At 41.8% G+C, this 19,253-nt stretch overlaps 1 protein-coding gene across 3 annotated transcripts in view; it reads left to right on the top strand.

Annotated features, from left to right (window-relative positions):
* Positions 1–2,138: 2,138 nt before the first annotated feature.
* fam49al (family with sequence similarity 49 member A, like) overlaps positions 2,139–19,253 on the top strand; it is a 30,814-nt gene continuing 13,699 nt past the window's right edge. The window contains exons 1-2 of one of the 3 annotated variants that reach the window (XM_078267660.1): positions 2,139–2,384; positions 16,316–16,406. The gene's annotated coding sequence lies outside the window, so the exon portion shown is untranslated. Of the gene's footprint in view, positions 2,385–16,315; positions 16,407–17,514; positions 17,948–19,253 lie in introns of those variants that run through there. The other 2 variants (XM_078267662.1, XM_078267659.1) reach the window with 2 other exon arrangements.

The raw sequence follows: 19,253 nt of genomic DNA, 5'->3' as shown, positions 1-19,253 counted from the left end.
TTCTTCCTCCGTGATGTACTACAGATGGAATAGGTGCATTCTGGTATATGGAGTCTACTCAAAGTTATTTCTTAGAGCGTGTGCCTTGACAGTATTAATGCTCAAATATGCATGTATGCAGTGGTTGAAATATATTGTACCTATATGTTTTTTTTCACTATAACATGGTTTGGTTCATAGTTCATCAATTCTGCTAACTATTCTATTATTATTTGTATTACAAGATCATGTCTGCAGAGTTAATAATGTATTATAACAGGGAAGTTGAGGTCAAAACAAAACTATTTTTAATGTTTTCATGTGATTACAAGCTGCCGATCTGAAGTCTGTTTAGTAATGTTGGACAATGTTTGGTCATGTGAAAGTAGCAGTCAGAAGATCCACTTCTCAGACACAGCTTCAAAAACAGGAAGAGCCATATTGGTAGACATTAAACTCTTCCTCTGGTTTTCATTTAGGTTTAGCAGACAGCACAGAGACTGTCTTGTTTCTTATTATCAACATCACATGCAAGGCTTTGCATATGATGACATCTGAACTGAATTATTTGACAAATGTTATGACAAAAAAGTAAACGTCAAATGTGAGAGAAGGGCACTTCTAGCTAACTAGTAACCACTCAGCTAATCTAAGTGGTGGTATTATTAGCTACTAGCATGCTAGTTATAGATCATCATACACAGATAGTTACTAACCAAGGCCACATGGGAGCTCGTCTGTGCTTATCACTACTCTGCTAGTGCAGACACCTCTCCATGCTGGATGATTTTTTTTCTAGTAAACACTTCTTTTGAACTCTGTGTAAACCTTGAATTATTAAGTATTTCTTTTATCCAAAGTTTTCTAACGTTAAGTAAGTAGTAAGTAACGTTTTGCATGGTTTTCCTAAGAAGTGAAGTAAATTTGTTATATTCCCACGACAACTGTCTTCCTGGTTTACATTTGACACAACAACCTGTTTAAATATTAATAACGTCCTCAGTGGGAAAAGTTCACCAACTTGACTCCTCTCACTGTCCCCAAATACACTCATTTTGTAACCTGATTATAAAAGGGCACCAGGGGTTCCAACCTGATTCTGCCCTCAAGTATCACATGGCAGCATGTGGCCTTCAGCTCTTTTTCATTGTTTCAGTCCCCCGGGTGGCCTGCCATCAACACTGATCTGGGTAGAAGACCACCAGACAATAGACACTCCCCCACCCCTCCACACACACACACACACACACACACACACACACACACACACACACACACACACACACACACACACACGCACACACATATATAAAGTGACAATTTCGCCATGGCTCATTTAACCATGCCGTTATTCCGGGCTGCGACCCTAAAGTAAGGGTCTCTAACAGAGTTTTCACCATACCAAACTCTTACTGAATGACAAGGACCAAGAGGGAAGGACACACACGCACACACGACAGTAGTTACCTGACCTGTTATAGTAACTGTTTCATAAATGTCAGCTCATTTATGCCCATGGTTGCTCTGTGCCGTTCTTACTGTCTTACAGTAAATATAAACAGCCTCACACTAACAAATAAAGTGAATTTCCTTCTCCTCTGCAGCACAGTAGCAAGAGATGCTCAGCAGTCACCCACACAGTTTGTAAAAATACCCTGCTGCACATCCTTACTCACCATGATTCACTTTCACACTGTATGGACAGAAAAAGTCACTCTGCTGCTGAAACAATGTCAAACACAATACAACTCTGCACCACACGCGCACACACACACACACACACACACACACACACACACACACACACACACACACACACACACACACAGTGGTGCCCCCTCCTCTTATTGCCAGCAGGCTAGTGGTAGATGTTCGTCAAAGGGGGAGGGGGTGTTGTGAGGACATGCCGAATGTGTGTGTGTGTGTGTGTGTGTGTGTGTGTGTGTGTGTGTGTGTGTGTGTGTGTGTGTGGTGGGGGTCTTTGTGAGCGAGCGTGGTAGGAGGAGAAGGGGGAGAGGGAGGGGGACATAGCGTTCTATTTCTCATAGACCAACAGCTGCTGTCTTTAGTGCAGAGAGCGAGAGAGGAAGAGGGAGGGCTGTGTGGCGTGAGGCATTGCGTGTGCTCAGTGTTTAGGTGAATCCACAGCCCTCTGGCTCACAAGGATAAAGGAGTCTCTCCAAGAAAGACAGAGAAAAGCAACACAAGGACTTTTTTCCCTCTTTTTTTGCATCCTCTTTCTTCTTTATTCTCGTTTCATTCTCTCTCTAGCCACCAGCGGCTGGTGTCACTTTGTGTCCTTCTCTTTTGTTCCCTGCATCCATCTGTGTTTCACCCTCGGTCCAGAGAGACGGAAGGAAGAGCAGTGTCAGAGGCATCATCCTCCCGTCCTGCACGCCCAGCCGGTAAGCTGAGCCTACGCTCTCTTCATTTTTTCTCTACATTTTATGTCTCACCATTGCTCCATCTGTTTAGATCCGATAGTAAGAAGGGGCTTTACAGTCACACCCTGCACCTAAAAAGAGAGGCTGCAAGCTGGCTTTGCAGGAGGAAGAGGAGGAGGCTGAGGCTGGAGGATGGATGTCGGTTAGACTCTAGACTACGGCTGGTGGCTGACTGGTGCTTGGTTGCAGAGGGGTTTGACTGAACGATGGTGCTTGTGCCTGTTGTTAGAAGGACTGTGGAGGACTAGCATGGGTCAGGATCCTGGGGGGGTAGGGAGGGAGCGTTGAATTTGGTCCGACCACATCAAACCCTGTGAGGCTGGTCAACTGGGGCTTGTTCTCTTTCACTGCAGTGCTTAGCCAGAGCGGCACGGCCAATGCCACAGTCATAGTCACACACATATATATATATATACACACACACACACACACACACACACACACACACACACACACACACCTCAGAAAATAGCCATTATTCTGTGTATTAGCAGGAATCAATCAGGAGAATATGTAGCCCACATTGTGTGTTTGTATGATGGTTTGGTCACAGGACATACACTGTGACCTAGAACCATCACATCACATGCCTCCTAGCCTTTTCAGCTCAATTATCACAAATGCATTATATCAGGAATTCTTAGCATCACTACAAAACGTATCCAATTTTATACAGTTAGGTGTGTGTGTGTGTGTGTGTGTGTGTGTGTGTGTGTGTGTGTGTGTGTGTGCTTGTGCAAGCCGTCTCTGTAAACAGCCTGCTAAAAACAATAGCCCCAGATTGCACTTCTGATCAGAAGGGGTGGTTGCATGCGACTAGAGTGGAAAACAGGGAGGAGGAAAGGAAAGAGGGAGAGGGAGGGAGGAAAAAACTGAATGGAGGGATGGATGAATGAGGGCTAAGGCTTTTCAGGAGTGTTTGGTCCTTTCAAATGTGACAACATTTCTGGTGGAGGAAAGGGTGTACATGAGGTTGTTGACAGAGCGGGAGAGCAGAAAGGGTGACCTACCGTGCGACTCTGCAGGTCTTCTTTGTGTGTGCGGGGGAATGAGAGTGCGATGGATGGAGAGATGAATAAACAGTAAGGTGGAAAGAGAAAGCATGCTAAAGTACTGTTGGTGTTTGAGTGACAATGGGCGGGTGGAGGGGGAGAGGTGTGTAATTGAAATATCTGGTCCCTGTCTATCCCTCTCTAATCTACTGACTCTGTTTATAATCCATATGAGTAGATTAAACAATGATTTACTGCCATTACTTTTATGACACAAACACACACACACACACACACACACACACACACACACACACACACACACACACACACACACACACACACACTTTGGTTTGCAAGGAGGTCATGGTGGTTTGCAAGGAGGTCATGGTGTAACCTACAATGTCATTTTACAATACATCCACAAACAATATGCAGGTATGTCTTATCCTCTCTTTTTTTTTTTTTTTACACAACATAGCTATGCATACACTTATTCATATACATATATAATATATATGCACAAACATATTTACAGATACATTTATCAATACACATGTGTATGTAAATGTGTGTGTATTACATATACTCATATATACACAGATACCATCTAAAATAACATAGTACTGAATGTCATACATCTTGTCTATCTATAAATAGAGACAATATATGTTTTATGTTTGCCATGATTTATCACAGTCATGTGAAACATGCTTACATACAGTCAGTGCCATAAAGGTTTCACTGTATGGTCATGAATCAGAGTATGCAGATTACAACCCATTTGAGTAAATGGCAAGGTGCACTGAAACAGCTAACTGATCTGTGTGTGTGTGTGTGTGTGTGTGTGTGTGTGTGTGTGTGTGTGTGTGTGTGTGTGTGTGTGTGTGCGTAGGTTTCCTTTTTTTCAGTCTAAGATGGAATGGTGGCTGCGATGGTATTTACTCTGCTGTTGCTAGGACACTCCCTTTGAACATTTTAACCGAGCCTTTTCATTGGCCTGCCGCGATGATGCAAGATTCCCTCATCCCAACTCTTTCCTGAGTGCCCATAGAAACATGCCCGTCTGCATTTCCTCCTCTCTCCTCGCTCCTTCTCTGTCACTCTTTGTCTCACACCCCCTCTTCTCTCTCTTTTTCTTCTGTCTGTCAGTATCTCTCCTCGTGCTCTCTCTCTCTCTCTCTCTCTCTCTCTCTCTCTCTCTCTCTCTATTCATCTCTTTCGCTTCCACCATTAACTCGTTAATTCATCCCTGCTCTCAATATTTCTTTCCCTCCAAGCCCCTCCGATCAGTCTCTATCACCTCGGTACATTCTGTCACTTCCTTCGTCCTCATCTAGTCCAAATGCTCAGCACAAAATGGTGTTGACAGCATGTGCCGGTGTCTTCCAGCGCTGCACAATCATTCTGTCCTGCAGTCTTGCAGAGGATTAGTGCTCTGTGTGTCTCACAATGTCCCATTCCCTCTGTCCATATGAGGTGTAGTATCTTATTAGGGTTGCCTTAGCATGTGTCAGGATTATCAGGTTTGACAAGGCGGAAGACAGGAAGGAGGGGGGTTGGGGTGTCATGGTGGAGGAGGCTCTTATATTTTTCTTAATGTACATCACCTCAATTTTTTCTCCTCAACAATATGAACCATTATTGTTATGTTATTCATGTCATAACAGCAATTACTCCAAGTTCACCGCCAAGCACTATTTCCCATGATGACACGTATTTCACAGTACAGATATGTGTAATCTTATGGCTCCAGGATGTTGGTTATTATATGTTGAGGGACTGGGAATAGAGACTGGCTATGTAAGGTTAGAATGAATGAAAAAAGCAGAGGTCGGGTAATTTCTTTTGCTGCTTCTTACCGTATTTGTCACCATTGAAGCGCTGTCAACAATCAGGTGTAATGATGTGTAATGATCTCCCCCAGCCTTCACTGAACTAGACATGGCATCGCACCACTGACAGTCTATAAATGAGGCAGATGAGTGACATGTACAATGACATGGAAATGTGTGCAGCTACTCCTAAGTGTCATGGTTCATGCCTGAAAAAGGGTTTTGTCAAAACATTTTGACACTAAATAGATGCCTAAAAGAGCATTTCAAAGCCTGAAGTGTAGCATCAAAATGAAAGACACAAGGACATGTGCTGCTACTTGCATTGTTTACTGCTAAATATCTTCCTTATACCATCTTTTAACATCCTGTACATGATTAAATAGTGGATTATTGCTCTTTTTTTTTACTTAAAAAAAGCTTAGCAGACAGACTTCCAGGAACAAGTGGATGGAGAACCAAGTGCATTCAATCCTTCGATCAAAATACAACATCATCCATATGTTTGTCCATGTGGCTCAACTGATTTGCTCAAAAATGCCTGACAATCCACTCTTAATCTAAACACTCTTAATCTTGTTGACTGGCCGTCCCATCTGTCCGGCAGTAACATCTGCCATTCAAACATCTGTCACTTAAGCTTTCATCCTGACTGTTGATGATCCTTTTGTTTTCACTGAAGTATAGAGGTCGGATCAGACTAGAATAGACGTTTCAGAATTTAAAATGGGATTCGTCTCCACCTGGTAATCTTGTGATTTTTAAGCCAGTATTGTTAGAAATCAGGGATTATTCCCTCAGAGCAAAGATGATCCTGTTAAAGGGGCACACAGTGGTGAGGGAGGGTCCTGATATAGCCTGCAGAAGGTTATAGTATGCAAGAAGTATACTGTATATTCAGTAATTACAACTTTTTTTAGAGAGCTGCTGGCAAAAGAGAAATTGGGGGTGTTGCCTATGCAGAAATTCAATTTCACAATATAGGTTTCTTAAAACAATAGTGCAACATTTTGAACAATTTCGCTTTCTTGCTGAGGGTACGATAAAAAAAGATCAATACCACTCTCATGTCTGTCTGTTAAATATAAGGCTTTAGTTAGTCTATATCCTATATATATATATATATATATATATATATATATATATATATATATATATATATATATATATATATGTGTGTAGTCTATATCCTATATTCTCTGAAAATACATGCACGTATTTTCCGTTTCCTCTCGCTTTTTTTGTGTTTTTATGAGGACTATGGTTAGCTGCTCCTCAGATCTCTGCAGGGTAAATCCAGACAGCTAGCTAGACTATCTGTCCAATCTGAGTTTTCTCTCGCACGACTATTTTGCAGCGGCTCTGTGCGGAGTTTAGCACCGCCCATGACGATTCTGATTGGTTTAAAGAAATGCCATTAAACCAGAGCACGTTTTTCTCCCATCTCCGAATGCTATGTGGAATAGCCAGACCCTCCTTCAGCGGGCTTTGGAGGAGGGTCTGGCAAAGCTAGACTAGGCTTCAGTAAACAGCCAGTTAGCTTTGCTTAGCATAAAGACTGGAAACATATGGAAACAGCAAGCCTGGCTCTGTCCAAAGTTAACAAATTCTTTATATCTCATTTGTTTAATCTGTACATAATAATAAGAGTAAAAACACCAAGTTGTGTTTTTAGAGTGGGCTTATGTGCCAAACTATTTCTTGGTAAACGGTAAATTCCTGAAGTCTCTGCTGGTTGCCTGGCAACCTCAAGGTGTTGAGAATACCTTTTACACTTTGTTTTTATATGGAAATGTTAATTATAGAGCTTGCAAGGTGCTGGTAGGCAGATGTTGTACTGTACAGATACAAGAGTGACACCGATCTACTCACCTAAGCATATTTTCAAAATGTCGAAGTATTCCTTTAAGACAAATTCTGCTACGTACTAGTACTAAGTACTAGTTCTAGTTCATCTAGTTCTACTTTCCACTTGTTTTGAAATAAATTAGACTAAAGACTCAACACTTGATTAAAAATCTTGCCTAACAAGATTGGAAATGAGGGATTCTTTAATTTAAGACGTCTATGAAACAGTGAGAAAATAGATTTAGGAGACATTTAGATTTAATTCACAGTGACAAGGGAGCCAAGATCTGATAACTCTTTGATCATATTACCTAACTCTCGATGTTGGATGGCACTTGTGGAAACTACTGAAAAGTCTTATTAAACTCTGTTATCATCCTTGTTACGGCTGTCCTGCTGAAACTCTTTGAAATGTGTGATATTACATTCAGTAAGACAAAGAGACGGGCCACTGTTAATCCTCTCCTGCCTCTGTGACTTTACTTCTAACCAGATATGACTTGGCTTGTCAAACTCTCTTTCTATGGCAATGAAAGAGGAGATGGTGAATTTCTGCATGTAATCAGATTACTCCAGATCTGCTTTTTGAGGACTTCCTACAGTGTTATGGCCTGTTGTTGATCAGATCAATTGCTGTCCACTAATGTCAATGAGCAGAACAAATGCCCGCCCTCTGGTCATATTTAAGATCAATAACCCCAAATCAATGGGAACGTGAAGCCAATTTAGGCCGATGGAGGCTAAAGTCAGCAGAGCGGGAAGAGTGGAAGCGGGGAAGAGAGGAAGTGAGACAGTATTGCAATTAGTGTGTGTAATAAGTGAAGAGGCAAATCATCTACTTAGCGATGACATCTCAATCGAGGCTCCAGCTCTCTTAATAAGTTCTGCTGGATAATATAACTGTGTTTGGTTACTGAGGCTCGAGGTAAATACACTTACATGAGAGGAGTACTTTGACTATCTAGCATGAATGACAGAGTGCATTTAGTGTAACAGTCATAGTGTCAAGGACTATGCTGCTGATCAAGGTCCCTCTGTTATATCTCTATCTTCTCTTCAGTTGAAGCTCCAATCATAGCTTAACAACAGTAACCAAGCACAGCATGTCTGTCAAGTGCTAGTAAGAACCATACTGTATCAAAAGACTTGGTCTCTTTTTTTTGTATGCCTTTCCAAAACCAAAAACACAAGATCGAAATCATGTGTGTACCTGCTCCAGTGTAAGCTGCAACCTGTCCAGGTAACTAGCTTGCTATGTAGTTTTATGGCTAACTTGGTTACTTCCACAACCCAAGACAACATATCATTAATAAACATGTTGTAGGGTCCCAGGCTACGTTCAGGACTGGGACATCCATTGTGTAGAGTAGCCTAATATTGACCTACAGTGTGGGAGTCCTGAATGATATCAGAGTCTAGGCTAACGTTAGCAGCTCTTTATTGGATTTCACACTTCAGCAACCCCAGCCAACATTATTAGATAGCACCAGGGTGCGATTTGTTAAAAAGCAGAGGGGAGGATGTTTTTTGATCATGCACAACAACAACAAAAACATGCAAGAATTAAATCCACCTTTCAATACCATGGATATAGTGCCACTCGGCCAGGCATGCCAAAACACTTAAATATGCACTTTAATATTCAATGGAAAATAATCTCAAAATGAAATAGCACAACGTGGTGTCAACATAAAACACAGCGCTTTCAAGTCAGAGAGCAGAGTTCACGTCACGGTGAAAACTAAATACTTTCACCCAGGAAACGCTCGTTCCTTCCTCGGGAATGTTTTAATCCAAACCACGATCTTTTTCCTAAATTTAACTGGGGAAAAAATAATTCAGCAGAGGCAGGGATATGATGACCAGAGAGGGGGAAAATCTTTGATTTGTAAAGTGAAATGGGACATTTTATGCTCATTTTTAGGTGCATACTTGTATTTTGGGTTTCTACGAGAACATGTTTACATGCTTTAAGGTTCAGAAAACACATTATTTTCTCAGTTTTAGCACCTGTCACCTTTTACAATATGGGACCTTTAAAAGTGAGACATTTTTTGAAAATACTGCCAATAAAGCATAAATATAACCACCATAACCTCTGTGTTGCTTGCCCAAGAGATCTTCTGTAACATAAGCAAACAAACAGGGTTCTTTCAATGTAAAATTACTGTCGGATCTTAAAATAGTCCCTAATCTGTACTCTATACTAAGACTAGGGCCAACACATTGCAGCAAAAACAATGCTGCTCCCTTATTTCTGTCTTATACATGGATCATCAACTGATGAGGATGATGAAAAGCCTTGTTTGAAAAATTACTAAATATTTCAAGTAATAGGATAATATATTACTTATATATAATAATATATATATATATATATATATATATATATATATATATATATATATATATATATATATATACTTTATTTAATCAGGAAATCACACTGAGATCACGATCTCATTTACAAGTGATATATATACAAAATGAAAAATCGTTATCAATGTAAACTGCATGTGTCGTGCAAGAACAGAAAGCTTGACAAGCATAGCAACAGTAACCAAGGAGGCTGGGGCTTAGTGATCGGGCAATTTCCATTTCAGTATCATCACTGTATGTCTTTGTATGTTTCAATCTGTTTCTGTATTTGTGTGTGTGTTTGTCCACATGTGTATATGCCAGATCTGCCGTGGGCACACTGGGGGGCTGGCAACCATGCTTGTGTTCAGTGTTTGATCAGGCCTGTGAGACGATACACATAGATTCTCTCTATTTTTTTCCCTTTATGTGCACACAAACACACACACACACACACACACACACACACACACACACACACACACACACACACACACACACACACACACACACACACAAACCCGCTTACTAATTAGTTCAGCTTGGGCCAGTGAGGATTCATCTACTATATAAATATCATTATCTTTTACATCAAACAACAAAGAAGCGAATAGGCATGTAACTCAAAAATAAATCACTGGATAGAAATAAACCACAAAAACAGCCAAGATCTCAAACTCTCACACTAGGGATCCACCAAAACGTTTTTTAGTTCATTTTCATCCTGTTCCATCAGTTATTTATTTCTCTGCGTCAGCGTGAGCACATACATTACATCACAGCCAATGTTCCTATATTTGAGAGCTGCTGCTGCTATTTTGCCCCTCCCAGTGGGAATGGGAATAGTGTAACGCTGCATCCGCTGCCATGTGAGACACACTGCAGCACAGTGTGATGGAGCATCGCCTCTGTCAAGGACATGTCTGCTCTTTCCGGTACGTGGAGGGTGGGCGACTTCGACGCACCAAGCTGTATATAGATTCTAGGTCACGCTAGTGTCAGAGGTCACACCATTCATTCATTCACTGTGGTCATGTACTATGGCACATGCTGTGTCCCAATTCCACACTAGTAATAGTAAACAGTACATACAAATGTTAACTGTTTTTGCTGTTACGTAATATACAAAACTGACTCTACTTTACTTTAAGACTGACATTAATAAAGTTTTTAGTCTTTAGTTTGTTCATGTGAGTTGCTCTCTGTTGAGGTTGTTATTTTGCAGTGACGGTTCCATAACGCTGACAGGATTTTCAGTCAGCTGTGATATTGGTTACCAGGAGCAGTTACTGTAACTTAAAGTTATTCACAATGTAGAACTATGTCAATTTAAGGGTTGTTATTTTTATGAGTCAGCTGCATCGAACCTCGTCCATGCACGTTGCCATTTTTCTGGCAATTTCTCTGTCATCATTTTTCTGGCTCTGGTGCAGAAAGATGGTGTCGCCATTCTTAGTCCCACCTACAAAGTTCTGGTTGGATCAGTTGACAGCCGTCAATGAGCACAACACCAAACCTTTTGGAATTGCTGAAAATTCCTACTTTATTGTTTTGTGCAAGAGAAACCAAAAGTGTGATACTCTTTTTGTTTTCCAAGATCCCTCTGGAGCTTTCTTACTATTCTCTATTTCCATTGTGATAAAAAATAAAAATAAATAATGTTTCTAGCCACAAAAAAATCTTTACAAACAAAAAAAGCCTTAGTAGCCTATGGAGTTAGTACACACAGAGACACAGAATGGAACTGTATAGAGTAGGAGAGGGAATTTATATTTCTGACCGCTACACAGAAATATATAATTGTGTTAAAGACAAGAAGGATTGCTGACGTGGTGCATGCTCGCAGAGAAGTAAGCGGGGAAGAGGTCAGACAGAAAGACAGACAGACAGACAGACAGACAATGAATGGACTGAAAGAGTGAAGGAGAGTTGAAGGAGAGAGGAGAATCACACGACAGCGAGACGCCAGGGTATGAGAGTTGAGTTCAAACTGCCTTTATGTACTGTTTTATAGTAGTCCTTGTCGCTCACTCACTGTTTTACACACTCTCTCTCTCTCTCTCTCTCTCTCTCTCTCTCTCTCTCTCACTTAGACACACACAAACATACACACACACGTATGCACGCACGCAAGCACACACACACACACAAACACACACACACACACACACACACACACACACACACACCTACCACTACATTTTATTTTCATCCCATTGAAATTAACATAAAAATGAAATTTCATACACACACGCTGCCCTGACCTATAAAGCAGTGTGTCAGAAGGTCCATCAGGGACAAAGAGTGGCTGGCTGTACAGACGTATATCGCTGCTCTTTTTGTTTACAGATAGCAGGGGGTCAGGGAAGGACAAGGAAAGGAGGGTGCAACAATAGTCCTAGCAGTGGTTGTAACACACAGGTATGCACATACACACATCACGAGCCCCCATGCAAGTGTGTGTAAGCCTATAGTGTAGCGTTCCCTTTGATAGCAGCTAATTGGCATCCCACACCACAAATAAAGATAACAAGAGCTCACTGTACATCCAATTACCCTCAGACAGCCAAAGCTCAGAGAGGAAACTGTTCTTGAAACTGCAGTTCAAAGCTGTCATTTTTTAGACTCTGCTTCCCTAAGGTTCAAAACGCCCCTCAGCCAAATTGTGGTATTCTCATATTACTATGGCTACATAAAATATAAGAGATATATATATATATATATTCATCTCTTTGGTGGAAAAAAGAATCTCTCATGTTAGACACTTCAGGATACTGTACATAACAGATGCAAATGCACGTTATGCATATAAACCTTCATAATATCTACACAATACAGACATTAGAGCGCCGTTTGTAACCACCTCTGAGCAAATAAGCCTTGAAATCCCTCAGTTGCTGCCCCAGTTCTTTAGTTCAACCGAGAAGATGAAGCATGTTACACAATGAAAATGGATTAAAGTACAACTTAAGTTAACGTAATGAAACATGCCATACACACTCTCTCTCTGACATTTTTCTGTCTCTCACTCGATCCATCCCTTTTATTTTGTCAGCCTCGCAGCACAAAATCACAATGCTCATTTGCAATCATCCTTTCATGAGGCACCGTGCGCTGCTCTGGACTCAGACTCAGCCAGTGTGTGTGTGTGTGTGTGTGTGTGTGTGTGTGTGTGTGTGTGTGTGTGTGTGAGAGAGAGAGAGAAGGGGGAGGGGTGATGCTAAAGAATCGTAACCTTCCATTTCCATTTGTCTTTTGCTCTCTGGTGCTCCGTCCTTCACTCCCACGTTCAGCCACTCTCCCCTTTTATTATCCTTCCCTCCTCACCTCAGAGAGGGATGGAGGTATCTGTAACTGTAGGAATGTGTGTGTGTGTGTGTGTGTGTGTGTGTGTGTGTGTGTGTGTGTGTGTGTGTGTGTGTGTGTGTGTGTGTGCCTGAGGCTAATTGGCTGTAGCATTCCATCAGCGTTCAATCTTTAGCGATGGTCTATCTGGGTTTGACACTGCCACCTCCCATTATCCTCTCCTCTCCTCTCATTTTCTCTCATCTCGTCTCCTCACACAAAACTGAATTCCAATATATGATCATCACCCAATCCGGCATCCGCACTTACTGCAATGTATAATAACAGAGTCCATTATATAATTCACCTTTTCTCCAAACATGAACTGAGTTTAGGTGGGCGTTTGGTTCACTCTACATCCTCCTCTTCCCCCCCTGTCTTTCAAAACACACACATATGAGCTGGTCATTTATCCACAGCCTCCTGCACTTGTCTCTTTAGGGAGAATATGCTGAGAACAAAGCAGAAAAAGATGGAGGGAGGATATAAAAGACACACAAACAGAGGAAGAGGTCGAAAGGGTGTGCGGTGAGAAGATGAGTGAATGAACGGCTGTATAAAAGAGGGGCTTTGAGTGAATCGGAGGCGGAGAGCAGGGGTGTGTCGAGATAGCAGGCGAAAGGTTGAGAAAGAGTGAAAGAGGTAGAGAGTGAGAATAGGAATCACAAGTGCTGTTTTTTTTCTTTTAAAGGAGGATATGTTCAGTGGGCAGAACTAACATGAACAGAGTACCACAGACTCTCAATTAAATGGTCAGACGTCTCCATACAATGAGACCCTCCGGCTCTGTCTTCATCTGTTTCTGAAGTTGCTGAAAAAGCAACTACATTTAAAGACTGTCCCAACGAATGGACAGACTTCTCTCTCAGTGTCTGCTCACTGGAGACTGCAGAGCAGTCTAATATTTAATTAGAAGGACACTGATTCATGATGGGGCTTACTAAGTGGCAGCGCCAATATTAAAGTCTTCCAGAGATCTGATTCATTAGTTTTGACTTTAAATACTTCAAACAAAAATATATGTATCAACACTACATTCACACAGACTAGTGACAAATTAAAGGGGGGAAAAAAGAATACATTTGTGTAGAAACAACAAATTCCTATGCTACTGTACAGGGCAGTGTTCGCTGAATGTGTTATTGAGTTTAAAGATGATATGAATCGTATGCTATGGCCTTTGGAGCAATGTGTCATCTCCCATCATCAAAACACCAAATGAGGAGATATCTTTTGGAAGAAATTGTGTTCAGTCTCGCAGACTTAGAGAATCATAATAAACCTTCAAGCCTAGCCCTGAATCTGTTCTGGAGCCTTGTGGCGGACTAGATGGACAGTAGAGATGAGAGGAAACACAAGGGAGAGAGAGATGCAACAGCGGTCCCAGGCCGAATTAAAACCAGGGACGTTGTGGTTCATTAAACCACATGGGCAGCCCCTTACTGAGACACTTTATGTTGGTGTTTCCTTTCTGGTGTTTTGATTAGACTGTATTTTAATATATCAGTTTAAATGTAACTGAGATTAACTAAGTCTGATCACAGTGTATGCAGTTGCATCTCAAACCCACATGCTGTATAAACACAGATGGAAGTTGAAGTTTGTGTATGGATCAGATTGAGCACTGCTGAGAAAGCAAACAGGTGGCATGGAGCGCTAATGGCAAACTAAAAGCACTCAACTAATTACCAGAACTAAAAATAGTAGTCAAACTGTGTAGGCAGGGCCCTGAAGCTGGAGTAAAATTATATGTCTGCTCTCAATTTGATCTGAAAAAAAAAACATTCATATCTATAACAGCTGCATAGAGCTGGCTTTTCATTAAGGGTACATTTTACAAAAAACAACTACTTCTCTGTGGTTCGATAAACATGGGGAAATTTACATTTCTGAGGGACTTTCAGTGCTGATATATGAGATTCATATGCAGACACAATTTAAATACCAATTCATGTAAGTTTTAAAGGTCAAGGGGAGAAGACGGTAAGAAGCAAAGTGAGATGTAGTTTACTTTAACTCTGGCCACAACCTCAGTGTCTTAGTTCAAGTCGTCACTTCTCTTGACCTCAGCATCCGGTGCAGTACTTGACCTTTGCTCTTTCACTGAGAGGAGAGATCAATAAGCATTAGGCAATTTAATACTTTAAGGGAACACACAGTCAAAATGGAAGTCACTATTTAAGGTAAAGGACGTGTAATTCCAGGAGTGGACGGTCTGGTTTACAACCCCCACAAGTAGGAAAGTCAATGCGTTGGTGTCCCACACACTCTGGAGATTAAGGAGAGTATAGTCTATCCATTCACCCAGCCATCCAATCCACCTGATTGCTAACACTGAACAGTACCCAACTGTGTGTTGCCATGAGAATGAGAGGCTGTGTTTCCCTGGCAACTATTCTTCAAAGGCCCCTGACTCTCTCCTGTCTGCACTCTCTCTTGATAAGATTCGGTGACGCAAGGGCGGCAGCAGTAGTGTTAATAGTTACACCAGTCAGCGGGTAAGACGACGCTGGAGTTGTGAGATTCACACAATGACTGAGATAATCTTAACAAGCTTAATCTGTTATCGAAATGTAAAAACGGGAAACAAAGAAGCACCTTCTAGGTTCTCAGATTAGACTGATTTAACGTTTGAAAGGGACATGCTGATCATTTTGGATTGAAGCTTAACATCTTTTGTTTCTGACCATGATCCATGAGTGTTCAACTGTTGTTTTGAAACGTTGTGGTTTAAATGGTATGACTTCCATCGGGACCATCAAGGGACACTTAAAGCCGCTATAACAATAGATCAATTGATACCGCTAACAGAAAGAGCCACAGAGAATTATCACCCGACTCTGCAGTTCTTCTCAGCACTGCTGTGCCTCTTAGCTCGTTTTAGTTTCCTGGTCACCAAAACAACCACACTTGGTGGTTTTGCTTTGGTTTGTACTGTGTTGTCCACTCTTCACCCTCATCAGACAGCTATTTTCAGAGAAAAAGCTTGAAAGAACAACTTTGCACCACCTGCCCAGCACCAAATGGCAGAAAGGGTTAGCGGCTAAAGAGCAATATATGTTTCACAGGAGTTAGCGGAGACCAAAGCAGAAGAGTTAAAATTAAAATTCTGTTTCATTGGGTGGACACAGACACAACTTCAAATCTATGCTAATGTTTCTCTGTATCTGATAGATGTTTATACTATAGCATAGTAACATTTTTAGATGCATTAGCAGGTTACATCTGGGTGAAAGTGAAAGTTTCACTGCAAAGCCAGCTAGGTAAAATCGTATCCCTACCGGAAGGTAAACTAGCACATCAGCCTAATTACATAATAACTGTATTATTTTGTTGCTCCTATGTAATTTTGCCGTTTACGGCACATGCTTTTCTTTGCCGTTGTTGACTCAATCTTTCTTAAAACCAAACTTAAGACTTCTATATTCCTGCTTTTCCCGACACTGCGCTACATGATGTTGAATTGTATGTTAATTTCTCTTTCTCTCTGTCTACCTGTCCGTCTCTTTGTAAGGTGGTGGGTGCTGATGCTGTAACCACTGTGTGGAGCTGACAAGCCCTGGTTGATGCAGTGAAGTGTTCCAGAGGGATAAGCACAAGCGAAGGTAGGAATGAAAAATGAGGAGTATACATTTTTTATATATATATATATATATATATATATATATATATATATATAATGAACAACAGCTGAAAAATAAGGACACGGCAGAGAAACACCATACGGGAGAGTCTGACAGAGGAGAAACGGATGGACACTTTAGGAATAAGGAAACAATGATGGGTAGAGAGGAAAGATGAGGGCTGGGAGAGTAGAGTTGCTGCATCCATGGTATACAGTACAGCTGCAGCAGGGTTTGATTCACAAGCCAGTGAATACCCAGCCAGCCAGTGTGTGAGAGATCATTGTGTTTTGGAGGCAGAGAGAAAGGGACACAGATGGAGAAAGGGAGTTCAGATGGTATCAATGGTGAGTTAATAGTGGTTAGGCTTGGCAAAGACGAGCGGTGCTGCTTCTTTCTGTGCTCAGAATATCCACACTGGTGAAGCTCCTGGGCTGTAACAGGAGGAATCTTTCAGAAAGAGCTGAAAGGAAGCTGGGAGGCCTCACTCTGCCTGCTTGGCTTCCAGTCTGGACCAGGTTTGCTTTTCAGTCACCATGTGGGAGCCGAGCCACGTCTTTATTAGGACTCGAGGAGCCTCTCGTTTTGGTTTCTCTTGCCAGACTACAGATGAGAGCTGTGTGCGCAATTGCATAAGAAAAGCACTTTGCTCCACTTTCACGCTGGCTGACTGCAAACATTGTGTGTGTTTGCGTGTAAGAGAAACTGCAACCAGTGACCACCAAACACACTTCCTAATTCACAGAATGCCATGCCTTAATATCCACACTGTGAGCCTGTGACACATCCAACGGCTTTTATGAAATGTACCCCAGTTTAAGAAGAAATCATGGCGATTGCCATTTCCATTTTGCCACTTAGATTTGTTTGCACCTAAGGGCCACCAGTGAGACTGAATGGCACCGTGACAGAGATGTTCTGTGACAAGACAAGGCCAGAAGACCCGGGAGAGTGCTACTGAGTGGTGAAATAGAGAAGTGAGGCAGAGAGAGGAGCTGGAGGGGATATTTTTGAGGAACCCATTCTGACGTCAGAAACGAAAAAGAGAGAAGGAGTTTTCTCTGTTTGCGTATGTGTTGAAAAGATACGGACACACATAAAGACAATACAGCCAGAGGAAAAAAGACAGAAATGTAAATAGCAGTGAACACATCTTAGGCACTTTATACCAACAACCAGCAGACTATCCTCTTCTTTAAACAAGTACGAGTAGCATCTAGCACACAGACCAAATAGAGAAAAATAGAGGCCTTTAAATAGATGGCTGAAAAAGAGAAGTGTGAAGTGGACAGAGATACGCAGAGGCAGAGGGAGAAAGAGCAAGAGCAGAAGTTTACATCAGTCTCTTTAAAGAGCAGAGTGGCAACCAGTGCCAGCGTGGAACTGCAGTTATCGCTCTGAGCTAACCTGGGATTTACTCACAGCAACGATTTCACCAAGCAGGGAGGACAAAGGCAGGAGTAAGAAGAGGAAACGGAGGGCTTAAGATAAAGGAAGAGGCCAATCACTTGCAGAAAAACAGGGTAAGAAGAGAGAGGTGTGAGAAGCTGACAGTTAGTTTCTTGATTTCCAGTTTTTTTAAGGCCTGGTGATTTTTTTGTGTTCTGCAATTACTACAAAAACAGATTGCTGTTTAAGTAGTAAAGATTGATGCATCAGATCACTGTTGTAAGCGACTGACCAGTTTGTGAGCAGAGCTGGATGCTATCCCCCCCACACACACACACATACACACTCACACACATCTTCTGCTGAGGCGAGGAGATGATATTACCAGGCCAACAGTATCCTGGCAACCATCAGCCGAGCGCTGCTCTCAGAATGGACCACATGCTGCTCCAGACTCGGTCTGTGTGTGTGTGTGTGTGTGTGTGTGTGTGTGTGTGTGTGTGTGTGTGTGTGTGTGTGTGTATGTGTGCGTACAGCATACCACACACTCTCCTACTCACATGTCAGAGAGCTTTCATTGCTTTATATGAGGCTCTAATTTGAAACTCAACTTGATTTCGCCTTTGCAACCACCTTGTCAGGCTAAAGATGTGAATCTGTTATTCATATATTCATAGTGTCTGTTCAGCGTGTATCTTGGAACAGGTGGTGTAAAAGTCAGGAGGTGATGGGGTGAATTTTACAATTCACATCTGGACGGATGCTCACAGGTTACATCAGTGACTCAGCATACAGCTCTCTTTCTCTGCCTCCCAACTGATTTTGTTGATGGAGTGAACTTATCCAACTAACTAATCAGAGAGCATCTTCGGTAGAATACAGTAGATGCAGTAGTACTCATCTGAAAGTGCTACTTTGGAGAATGTCAGCAAGCTGTCTCAGCGACTGGACAGTGTAACTCCATCCATCTCTATCTGTACCTCAGTGCTGCATTGCATCAACCATTCTTGCTGAGTAACAGTGAAAAGGCCGGGCTTATTTTCTTTGCGGGACGGTGGCATCTCATAAACATGCTAATGTTAATGCAGGGGGAAACTGATAGGCCTCCGTTGTGTGCTAACATAGCACATAAACACAGAGGGTATGGCAGAGGAAGTGAAACTTGGCAGCCGCTTACTTTCTGCTACCGAAGGCCCTTCATGAGGTGGGGGGGGATTAAGGAGGAAGGCTTTCATACTTACACAGCTGAGAGTCATTTTTGAATATTGGATTCCACTTGGGTTTTGTATTTATTGTGTTTTTTTATGCGACACAGGTGGCCTCTCAATCCTCTACTTCTTTGATCTCTTAACATCCATTTTTACTTAATCTTCCTCTTTAAGTAGCTTTAAGGTTTTTAAAATCATGTTATTCCACACTCTCTGACAATATCACATTTCT

This window comes from Sander vitreus, chromosome 14, assembly GCF_031162955.1.
Source record: "Sander vitreus isolate 19-12246 chromosome 14, sanVit1, whole genome shotgun sequence".
Lineage (NCBI taxonomy): Eukaryota > Metazoa > Chordata > Actinopteri > Perciformes > Percidae > Sander > Sander vitreus.
The sequence above is the reverse complement of the archived record's forward strand: the minus strand, read 5'-3'. Positions and strand labels throughout refer to the sequence as shown.